This window comes from Anarrhichthys ocellatus, unplaced genomic scaffold, assembly GCF_004355925.1.
Source record: "Anarrhichthys ocellatus isolate YVR2014 unplaced genomic scaffold, GSC_Weel_1.0 scaffold6, whole genome shotgun sequence".
NCBI lineage: Eukaryota > Metazoa > Chordata > Actinopteri > Perciformes > Anarhichadidae > Anarrhichthys > Anarrhichthys ocellatus.
This window is the reverse complement of record NW_022280036.1, coordinates 758,030-771,047: the sequence shown is the minus strand read 5'-3', so window position 1 is coordinate 771,047 and position 13,018 is coordinate 758,030.

Sequence of the window (13,018 nt, the reverse complement as noted above, 5' to 3'; positions counted from 1 at the left end):
GCAATTGAGAGAGGCATGAGCTGCGAAAACTCTGCAGTATAGTTCTGGGTCGAGTGTTCCCCAGTATGTTCCCTGGTTGAACTGCTGCACGCGACCAGCGGCTTCGGATGCGAATAGGATGTGGTAGTTGTAGAACCCTTTACCTTCGAACCGCAAGGCTAGGTTGAGTATAAGTGCCAAGTAGTCATCCAACTCGGCCCTGCGGTCGGGGAAGACGGAGCAGATGATATCACGGTATAGGGAGAAGGAGTAAACTAATTCGGTTGTGGTGAGTTCCTTGGATCGGGTGGGGAGTGGCTGTGAGAGTTCGATGGGTCCGAAAGCGGTGATTAATGCCCTCGGGATATGGGGATTGCAGGTGGATGGATGAATGAGTTGGGCAAGGTCGATGTAGTTACCTGCGAGAATCTGTTGCCTGAGCGTGTTTGGCACGGGGGATGGTCGGGCGGATGCTGAAGGCCGTACTGGGGGTAGTGCTGTGGCTAATGTAAAGCTGGTGGGTGGAGGAAGCTGGGGTTGGTAGCTGGTGGACCTTTGGAAAAAGGGGGTGCATTTAAAGAGGGATGGTTAGTTACATATGGGTTATGGGGAGGGTAGCCGGTGTCGAGTTGGAAGGAAAGTCAGGAGCGAGGGAAGAGGAAGAGATGCTGGGATGAAAGGAAGCATGTGCGTGGGTTGGAAGTGCAGAAAGGGGAAAAGAGACTGCGGGGTGAGATGACCCTGGTGCAGAGAGAGAATGGGGGGGGTGCGATACGACCTGGCCCTCTGGGGGAGCTGGTGTGAATGACTGGCCTTGTCTGTCCGCTACGTCGATGCGTCATGACGTCATCGACATAGCGCCTGACGCTGCACAGGAAACCGGAAACAGGAAGTGCTCTGGTGGCTCGGCGATCGTGGGAGGTGTGGTGCTGAGCATCCATGAGTCGTTTGAGAAGTTTTGCTTTCCTGTCGGACTGGTGGAAATGGATATTGAGTTGGTTGAGTGCGTGCTTTAGGCGAGCGACTGTCCACTCGGAAAAGCGGGATGTATGGGGGCCATCGGAGTGTTGGCGTGGAGGAAGGTCGCTCTGGTTTTGGCCGTTGTTCGAGCGGCTAGATCTCAAGCGGGTGGAAGAGCAGCGTTGTGAAGGGACGATGTCCCTCGGACGCCGCAGTCGGGATCTCCCTCTGGGGTTGTTGGACGGCGAAGGACCGATGACTTCGGAATGGTCCGAGAATAGATGTCGGGAGCCGCGGGGGTCGTAGAAGGTTGATCTCGGCCAAGTTTGCTGGCGGTGAGAGATAATGGGAGACGGTGCCGTCTCCGGGATTCCTGGTGTATCGTCTTCGAACAGGTCGTTGTCGGAAGGAGTGAGTGAGATCTCCAGGTCCATGTTGTGAAGTACGGGTATTCGGCTCGGGAATCGTACGTCATGAGAGAACGGAGTCGAAGAGGAAGTGAACGGGTTCGTTTGAGCTTAAATACTTGTGCAGGGGAAATGAGCCGTGTTCTGGGCATGGTCCCGTTCTTGAACTAAGTTTATAAAACTACATTTATTGTGCATTCAATACTAAGCTATTGAAATAATACACATGTTCATATATTCATGTTTTTATTTTAAACATGTACAAGGTAGAGTGAGTAGGGTGGCCATGCCACTGCCATTTATAAGCATACCTTGTCAGCTGATACCAATGCCAATATCAACATTGTCTGTTAATTGCATGATAATCATGCGTACAAGCTATTCAAATGTATGTTTTTATTTTAAACATAAATGTGGAAACGAAGAATGAGTGATGGCCTATTAGTGGCACTGCCATGCATAAACATACCTGTTATCTTGCATACAATACTGAACTATTAAAATAATGGACAGATTCATGTTTTTTGGTCCAGTTACAAAACGATCCATTTTTGCTCATAACAATGTCCATACACTTGGCATAATAATATACTGGCCTCAGTAGTTGGCTGTTGTGTATAGGAGCTGCAGTGTTTTAGCCAGGAATATCTTGCAAAAATGATTGAACAAGGATTCGTGGGTGAAGTAAATGTAGTTGTTCCTAAATAAAAATTTTTTTTTTTTTTACAATGGTATCTTTTTTTAAAATAATATTGCAGCATGCATCCTTGTGTCTAGGATCATATTCAGCTGGGGACTGAATAGGCTCTCGGTCAATCACGGGGAACCTGACAGATCCAGCACGTAACATGCTGCCTCGTGATTGGCACAGCAGCGATAAGGGCGGGTCCTCCTCTTTGTGTGCAGGAGGCTTGGTGGGACAGGTCCAGGCTAGTCTCGCGCTGTGAGTGAACCGGTGCCCGGCTTGAGAGAGCTCCTGTGTGTCGATGAATGTGTGCATTTCTGACTGAAAGATAACATCTTCTGCCTCCATTTATCCATTTGTTACAATATGTTGGATTTATGTTAATGTGTATTTAAAGACATTTAAATTTGTGGAAAAAGAAATTGTCTAATCAACCAAAAACTTCACGACCCCCCTGCAGTACCTCGATGGACCCCCTGTTAAAGACCTCTGCCTTAGACTAATGTTACCAAGCACAATTTTAATCACTTTACTGCAATTTTGTACCATTCAAAGTAACAAAGCTGCCATTTACATTGATTGACTTTTTGTTAGAAACTACCAGCATTAAATCATGTCCTTATTATTTATATAAAACGTGAATGTATTGTGTGAATACTTCATTAGAAAGCAATAGAGACAACAAAATAAAGTCCGTAAGTCATTAATTAGAAAACAAGCCAATACAACCAGATTTCACTGTAAAAATAAAACAGCAGGGTGATGTGGGAGGCTGTATTTCCATGCATTTAGCCTCATCGATTAGGCGTAATACACCTAACGCGCATTGTGTCGTCGTATCTCCCACGTCTCAAACTGACGCTTTGTCACGGTCCCTCAGCGCCCGATACATACGCACAACGTACCCTTTCGCGTCTTTGTGAGACACAGCGGGCATTAACTAACTACACTGTAAATCCATACGCATAGATGCTCAAAGCAAACGCTCCGACAGTGTTGTTGACGTGTGATGGGTCAAAGCAGCAGGAATGTCAACCAGGAGACCGGTGTTCGAGACCAGTGTTGAGGTATTTTAAAGTGAACTGCTTTCTGTTCTTATGTTTCGTTAATTACGTGTTACTTAGTTTACGTCCTTATTTGAAGCCCAACTATTTTTTCCTTCATCTAACTTAGGTTAGGTTGCTGAAACCTAAAGTGTTTTTGATTGAATTCACAACGTTAACCTCATGTTTACAGTGACTGTAGTGGAGAGTCATAGTTTGATGTGCTGTGCTACCTGCTGCATTAGAAGGTGACGCCAAGGGGTTCTGACCAAGCATCAGGATGTAATGAGTACGTGTTTCATATCGTCAACCCCTCCATGGTGTATCGGCAAAGACTCAGCTAGTCTACAGTGATACTCAGTTTGTACAGTGACTCACTTTTGAATGACAAATTCTAGTAGAGTCACAGATACTGGTGGCTCAGTGTTGACCTGGCGAGCCCTTGTGCCTTTTAACTTTTTGATAACGTTTCTCTGTTTTGATGCATATGGCATAAAGTTTGGCAAGTTTTTTTTTCTTTTTTAAATTTTTGAATTTGAACCTTATCCCTTATAATAAATCTATAAAAAATCTCGTAGCCAAAATACAGACCCTTAGCTCTTCAAGGACAAAAATGGCCACATTGAAAAAAAAAAGGCAGTTTACTATTTTCCACCGGATTGAGTCATTTTCAATTTTACCCTATGGGGCAAAAACATGTGATTTTCCTGGTTTCCACTAGGGGCATCTATGCCATATTATGAAGGTCTGTAGCAAATTTATGCAACAAAAATGATGCGTATGTGTGTGTTGATATGGTTATCAGAGAGCAATGTGTGTGTGTGTGTGTGTGTTTGTGTTTAAGTATGTGCATCTGTGCAGCTAAAAAGATAGCAATTATATTGTACTGCAAATGCCAGTACCATCCGTCTCTCTGTTTTCTCATGTTTGCCCTATGAGGCAAATTTGTGCTATTTTGTTGTTTTCCACTAGGGGCATTACTGCTATATTATCAAGGGCCATAGTAAACGGATGCAAATCAAATTATGCGTGTATGTTGATATGGTTGTCGGAGAGTGATGCGTGTGTATGGATAATTTTTTGACGAGAACATTTTTGTCTTCTAACGACAGTGGGCAAACTTTTTTTAACTCAGGCACAAGGACTAGAATTGTGTCTGATTGCCAAAAGGAAAAGGGACCTCGTGTTCTGAACCAGTTCTCTTAGGCACAACTGTGTACTCCCCATCAGTCAGATGCTTTAGGTTATGTTAGTGTGATGGCTGGAGTGAAGGGGTAAGGATTGTACATAGCCGGAGAGGAAGAGCTGCCAGAGAGACTCAGGGCTAAGCAGCAGTAGCCTTAGAGCTAAGACCTACCATGAGCTCCTCAAAGTCTAACATTGACATCATGCCTGCAAACTCTTCCTGAAGTTCTTCAGATTTCAGTGGAGGGTTAAAGTACTCTTCCAAAGTTTGTCTTATCTACGAACACTGCCAGACATCACAGACACAATGCTGTACCCAATATAGTGTCAAGTGGCCTACTTAAAAACATTGTCCTGCCATCCGGTGAAAAGAAAACTGTGTTCAAATCTCACCTTTTCAAGAAGTAAGAAAATAGGGCTGACTATTCATTTTAGAAATGTCATCAGTTCAAACGGCATACAATAGCCATGTTAGTGACAGGTGTTTAAAACAAAACACAGAGACTGGAGAGCAGCTGTAAACCTCAGTGTGGCAAGTAATCATCAACTCTTAAAGGGACAGTTCCTTCCAAAATCCAAAAATATTTAGGTTTCCCTCTTATCTATAATAATCAATCAAGATTGTTTCGGTGTGAGTTGCCTAGTTTCTGGAAATACCGGCCGCAGAAATGTCTGCCTTCTCTCGGATATAATGGAAATGAATGCCACTCGGCTTGTGGTGTTCAAAGCGGCAAAAAATCGACAGTAATGTTGTGAGCAGTTTCATGTGGCAACCATGGTTTCTTCATGAAACCCGGCCATGATTTCTGGTAAGAAGACATTGCTGTTGAGCTTTAACACTCAAGCAGAGGCACAGTTTGAACTTTCAGGGTTCGTTGAAAACAGGGGTGTTTCTAGGATTCAAAGAAAGGGGGGGCTAAGCCCCAAGGGGAGTAGCATGTTTGCGCGCGCAGCGCCCGGCAATTTTTTTTGGGGCCCATCTGGGGCCGCGGATATCCATTGTTTCAGACAGTTCATAGATTGATTCAATCAGAAAGAGTGTGATTTTGCTCTATAGTTTTGCTTGCATTCAGTATATGATAACACAAGAGACAGAATTTCAGGGTCATAGTGAAATTTGACAACACAAATATGAACTTTTCTCAAATAAAGACAGAGAAATAATTTTCCTGCTTGTAAAGGAAAGACGGAAAAACTAGCTTTCATATCCGCGTCACTCCCAAATCCTAATTCTTAAAAGGACCGCACACAATGGATGGAGAATGGACCTGACAGTGTCAACTTTATATCGTTAAGTATGATGATAGGCTATTGGATTTTAATTTGAAGGGGGAGAAAACATACAAACCAGATGTACAGATGTAGCATGTTAGAGTTATAAATAACTTGTCCATGTGAGAAACAATAGTTTAATTTAATGACATCACCAAAAAAAAAAACTTTTTTTTTTTAAGCCAATAATGACAAATTATTTGGGGGGGCTGAAGAACATTTTAGGGGGGCTTCAGCCCCCCTAAAATAGGCCTAACGACGCCCCTGGTTGAAAATGTGCACATTTTAAAGCTTTTAAAAACGTAAATTAATAATCAGGCAACAGCAGATGCATTTTTATTTCCCTACTAATATGACCAATAAGTGATGGGATGGGATATTGTGAGGGTTACCATAGAAACCGAACTCACAAAAACCACAACCAGACAGTAAAGCAGAGATGAGCCTTGCATACTTTTTGATAGTCCTAAGCTAACACGTGGTGAACCGTAGCATTATTTTCAATCTAGTGAATTAGAAGGGTGTGTGGTCAATGCCCCTGATACCAAAGCGCAGAGATACCTTTTAGCGTCTGTATGCAACGCACTGGCCTTTCAACTAACTCCAATGTAAACCCATCCACGTTTTTATCAGACTCTCAAAGCATGACGTAATACAAAGCACGATAGTTCACGTAGGGTGGTGGCAGATGGGTCAAACAAACACAGGACTCCCACCCAGGAGAATGTTGTTCGTGTCCTGTTTGAAACCGATTTTGTCGTGTCAGTCGGTAGTCATGTGAGTCGTTAGTCAGTCAAGTAAACATCAACCAAAGTATCTTTTGAAAACACACTATGCATGTAAAATGCAGAAACTGACACCCTTTCCCTGAGAAGTCCGAAACTGATTTGTGTGTACCTGGAGCATCGTAGTTTCAAGGCTTAGTGGCACGAACCAAGCCTCGGTATTTGACGAGTTGGAAGTGGGTTAAAACATTGCACCATGTCCGAAACGAATGTGATTGCGAGCAAGCGTCAGCGGCACAATCATTTTGATTAGTTTTGTTTTCTAACATTCCAATTGGCCATGAGTGATGCAGCTGCACAGACACCCTGTTTCTATTAGTTCTGGTTGACATCTTGAAAATGTAACTCATTGAATGAGGTACGGTTGATATGTGAAGTTGGATAAACCTAAAGAAGGTGGCAGCTGGCTGCACGGAGATCGACACGGAGCTTTCCTACTCACTTTTGGTTATATTGTATGTCACCTCCAGTAAATATGACAATACAAAACGTCTTTTCTATTTAAAAACAATAAACATAGTAAAATAAGTGCTTATGTGTCTCCTACACTATTATGACTACTGTAGTGTTCTCATGCAGTGTGTCAAAACTCTAAATAAGACCAAGTTAAACCACAGCCAATGAAGACAGTCGTAGTAAGTTTCACCTTTTACTGTCACTCTTTACTATTAACATGTTGTGAAAACTGAAAATAAAGACAATAAAAATATTCAGTCTGCATAATAAACATTGCACAGTTGCATGGTTGTAAATATAAATATACAACTGCAATCATTTGCACATTAACAAACTGTCAAATAAATTAATTTACGACATTGCTCCTGGGATTCTTCCAGGTGGATGCGAGCGGATTACTCTTCTGAGCATGCGGTTCTCTTTTGTTTGGCTACAGCTAACGAAGTTAGCGAACCGGAAGTGACCGAACCGGAAGTGATGTCATGACGTGAACAGTAAAAACAACATTACAATAACTATCTTTTCGTCTTGAAATAAGTACAAACTAATTATCTAAACAAAGTAGAAAATGCCTTTAAAGGCAACACAAGTACATAAAAAATCACAAAAATTATCTTTTTGATTTCCTATGCTGTCAATAAAAAGACATAAAAGGGTGAATATTATTTATTACTATGATAAATGATTTGTCCTGTGTTATCATTAAAGATTATGCTATTTAAGTCCAACGCATTTTGGACTACGGCCACTAGCCCCCTTTACCAATGCAAACTGCGCATGTCTTCTTAAGTCAATGCTATAAAATCGAATTTATTGACTACATTGACATATTTAAATATGTAAACAGAGTTAAAAAGTAAAATGAAGTATTATAATATTTAACTCTAGTTTCATTTTATCAATGTTTTCACCTCACACTGCCACTTGAACGTCCCCCGGAATACTGAAGAGCCTTTGTTACAGTATGAGAACTGTGCAGTAATGCCTCACTGAAGTAAAGAGCCATTAGGGAAGTGGATATTGGGGATATATGGCTCATCATTATTCCCATGCTATATTACACTAAGGCCCCTAACTCCCAGTCCCCATCCCGAGAGACCAGTCCTAATACCTTCTCTTCCACAGTCCCTTGACTACAATAATTATGGGTAGCATTTTACCACACTGCTCTCTCTAGACTGCGGGTTTGTATGGAATGACTTTCAGTGCTACTTTCTGACTTCACAAGTATTCAAAACTGACAACCTCTCATTTATCTGTCATAAGACATTTTTTGGACAATTGCCAATACGATTAGGTGTTTTTTATCTCAAGAAAGGCTTTTAAAAGAGTCTCTCTCCAAGGCTTGAAATGTTCTTTGTCTCTTTTTGTCGCTCTCTACAATTGCCTCTCTTCTTAACATAGACAGTCATAAGAATGTACTGTAATTGCAGATAAACAGCATTTATCTTCTCTATTGTCCCCGAATAACCCTCCGGCCCATCTCAGGTTTATTAGCCTCTTTATTGCAGGAGTGTGAGGGAACAGAACTTGACATATTCATCTTCCTAGTAATCTTTTATACTGCATTTATAATGATACCACCCCTTGAAAAATGAACTTTTATTCATACCAGCAATTAAGATCTTGTGCAGTTTGTCTTGGCCACCAGGGAATGAAACAACCTGAGGAATCACTCTGCTAATGATGGCCTGTCAACAATGCAGCTGTCTGGAATAAATCGTCAAGATCCACTCATAAACAGCTATTCCCCCAACATCCAGCACGCACAGACACACACAAACACACACACTTAGTCAAACTTTGTTGCGCTGCCAACTTTGTATGCCAGTTCCTTTACACGTTGAGGGAAGAACATGACCAAACTGTATTTCTTTTACTAGAATACCGATGTGAACACACACAGTATTTATCTACTTACCGTTCGCTATGCCACACTCCCCTTAATGACTTTTGCTGCGCTTGTCAAGCTTTCTATTGCAGCATGGCACATACAGTTTACAATAATAAAAATGGAAGTATACCACTCAAAAGTCTTTTTTTTATTAAACAATGATTGCTTGATTTCACAATTATGAAAATGAATAAATAAAACAAGCTTCTCATTTCTAGCTGACCGCCATCGATTCTGTTGGCTGGAAAAACAAAAAACACGTAATAGGGCGTTGATGGCTACATACACGATATGATGGTAAAGACTGAGGCTGCATAGCAGTCCTTCCTCACCAGCTGTTGATCCATGTCAAAAAGGATGGAAATAAATCAGCATTGTTGGTCCAGAGAGAAGTTGAGCTTGTAACCATGGTTTGCATTTTCTATATTGCATACTTTAAATAGAAAATAAATTCTGAGACTTACAACATACAGACATGTCTAAGCATAGAAAAAGCACAGTTGGAACCATTGACAATAACAATGGCTGTACTCCATTTATGTTAGCCAGTTCCAGGGTTTGGTAATGTACATGCTGGCTCACTGGAGAGGCTTCCTGCGGCCGTTAATTATTAACCTAATTATTGTTAAAGTTATTATTATTGTGTTGTTCCTGCTGTGACAAGTCAAAATGGTTGCTAACATTTGCAGCTTACACTACATTTTCTCACATATTTTTGGTTTTGTTTCAGTTTCCACTGCAAATGCTCTGAAAAGTAATGGTCTCAATCTCAGAGGATGCAAAACAATTTAAGACTGCATTCCTCCCCCTCAACAATATCATATGTCAACTCAGATGCCATTTACTCTCATCGGATCTGTTTTGTGATTGTTAACCAACACCATCCATCTCGCACTCATCTCAGCAGCCTTATTAGTCCTTAATTCAGAAAATTTGAAATGTTTAATATCCCAAGATGGATTGTAATGTAGCTATGTCAGATTCAATTTCACTGATCATATTTAACCTTCAGACTGCAACTCACTCAAAAGGTTTGAAGACTGCATTACCATTATCAATTGTTCAACACAGTTTCAGAGGCCTCTCGCAATAAAGGCTCTAATAATTTCTCTCTGCTCTTGTGGACTGAATGGAAATTTCTCATTTGTCATGATTCATGATGAGGAGCTTTGAAAGGCAGCCCTGGTATACTCTAGCATCAAGTTTCTGCATTTGCATTCACATTCATTGTTAAACAGCACAAAGAATAGTTCCATTAGAGGCTGTGTTTGGTTACGGCAATATGTACAACAGAAAATCCCTTGGGATGCTTCTGTCAATACACATAGCCTTTAACACTTATGACAGGGAAGTTCCTTGGACACCATCAGGCTGTTGTTTTGAAACATAATGCATATCATCTAGCTTAGAGTTATGAGAGATGACTGTTGACCAGTGTCTTAGCTGTCCTTCTACAACAAATACTTCTAAATTGCCTTTGAGCAATGCACTGAACTCACAGGAGTCATATAGCCAGTATCCTTTGAATTACATTCTTATTGGAAGATTCTGTAGCGTGTTCAGTGTCGATACAGGAAGTAGTTTGCTTCCTGTCCCAACCTACCAGTTCATACTTGCTGAGTCTGATGATCTGATTGGGTGAGGGAGCTCATGTGAAGATGATAAAAATGGTTACGTTTATAGTCCATCTATGACAATCATCCACGTGTTGCGTTGTTATGAATAGCTGTTAGCTGTTGTTGAAATTAAACCGCTAAAGTGCAGACGTCATTCTTCTTCAGGCGTTTTTGCCCAAGCAGCTTTAGTAATATTACCAACGTCCTTAAGACTGGAGATGGCACGGTTCTGATTTGAATGTAGAAGAAAAGTGATTGCAATCAGATTTGTGATCTGGCCAATGGAGACTCTTGTGGCTAAGTGTAAATGAACGTGTTTTGAATTGCATCTGGAATTTGTTGAGTCTTAAAACAAAGGATGAAGAGCTGCAAGGCCGCAGGACCTCTCTCTGCTGCGAGCTTCTTACTGCGCACGCGCATCAGAAAAATGGGCTGGATCCGGTTCAAAATCATAAACAATATTTAATGTACTACACAAAGTTCACTTACAAACTGAATTAACTATCAATAGTAATGTTCTCGAGAACAGAGACCACATGCACGCATCTCACTCACAGGTCTGAATTCAGGTACTGAAAAACGAGAGTGGAAGTGGTCTGAGGAATGCTCCCTAAAACATTGTCTTTTATATGCCCCGACAGTCGGAAAGTGTCCTAAACTGTCCTAAAACGTGTGAATGATCCTCCGTTGATCAGTGATTGGCTCCATTTGAATCCTGTCCCCTCCCACTATCGATCCTTTCTGGCAAACATCCTGAACTCCTCCTCTCTGACCTGCTGGTCAGTTGTCCGTCTCTCTGCTGCACCTCTGAAAATGCCTCACTCAAAATGATCTCTTTCTGACCCTCAAAACTATTCATACAGTGTTTTAATACCTTTAGTGAATATGATTTAATACATTCAATGAGTAAAATACTGTAACATATAATATCCTCTATAAGTAAGAATATTGTAAACATATAATACATTCCATATGGAAACATATTGTGACTAACATATTTATTATTGTGACACTTATACTCACCACTAGGGGTGTTATTAAATCCTACTAATAATGCTTTTCTAATACTGAAATCCTCCACAATATGAAAAAAGTATAAAAAGGCCCTAAACTTAATATCCTACCCAAGCCATATTTGCCATGACCACAATTATTGCCTAACCTTAACTTTACAGTATTTGCTATGCACATACTTTTGAACATAAAAAAAACCCATTGTCGTTGAACATTATCTGGGGTTTGTCAGTATCAACATTGTGTCTGGTGATATGGCAGAGTCATAGGAAAGGTCCCAGCCATAAATGTGTTAATTATCATGGTGCAGAGGTCCATGCAAAAACACAAGCACATTGATAAACATACATCAATAGGAAAACTTTGCTGTGTCACTGGCCAAGATGCATGTTATGGTTCCTAAACTGCTGAGGAAAGTGTCTTTAAACTATAAGGGTTGACTCACTCGCTAGGTAATGTTATCGATGGAAAGGAAACTAAGAAATGATTTATAAAGTAATGGAATGGTGTGGGCTCAGTATTAGTCTAAATATAGGTGCAGCATCTGTGCAGAATGTAAGAATAGCGATGCTGTGTGTGGGTTTAATTAGAACTTTGAGGAGGTATAGAGAAGGGTGTTTCAGGGATACCGGAATTTATGGTTGATCCTGCTGGAGGTGCTGAAGGCTGAATTCAATTAAACATCTGTGATAGGAGGTGCACATTTTATAAACCCAATGTCATATAAACCTGTTGTCAGATCCCCCATCCCACTGTTCTCTTTATAACCAAGCTGTTTCTCTTGTGGGAGGGCCATGTCAGATACTGTGCGTTGGTTTATGTTAACGTGTGTTGGCATGAAAGATGGTGTTCTGAATCCCAACTTTTAATTTTGTGAAGATACAACTTTGGCAATATCAGCTACAGCTGCAAGTAGAAATCCTCCCTCATTCATCATTTGGGTTAAGAAAAACATTCCATTGTAAGAATGTAAAGAACTGAAATCTTACTTGCAGTTACAGTAGTATTTAATATTATTATTTATTAATTAACATTAATTAGAACTAGGTTTATTGCTAAGTAGATTGTCACATACAAGGATTTGTTTTTTTTCAATACAAAAACAAACTAGACATAAAAAATAAAAATGAAAGCAAGTACTGCCATAGTAAGGACACTTAATAAAAACTCAACAACAAAAGTAGCACATTACACGTGAGCTTGAGTAATGTATGTGATGAGTCTGCTGAATGGCTCGCATGGATTGCATTCTGAGTGGAGCCTTTTTAAAACTGTGGATATGGATTTGAATAAGTAGTAAATGTTTTCATTCCTGCACACACAACACATACAGTAGAGTGGAAGTATTAAATTCTGTCACGTACTGTATTGAGGTATTGTACAAAACTAAAGCTAACCGGGTTGTCTGGGTCTTTGGGGCTTGCTATAAGTAGAGTCATAGGTTAAGCCTGTGCAGGGCTTAAATAAACCTATTTCTCTTATCTTCCCTGGTCATGATCCATGAGCAATAACATTATCAAGGGTCTGTTGTTACAGGGTTGGGGTAGAGAGGAGCAGAATTACAGGCAGTGAGGAGATTTTAAACACTACATGTCTCGGAGATGTGTCCAATCGTGCCTCTAATCTGGCCATTGTGCCGGGCCTTATCAGCTGTCAGCGCTTTGAATAGAACAAAGAATAGCATCGGGCGATCCATAAATCATAACTACAAACACTGTGGTA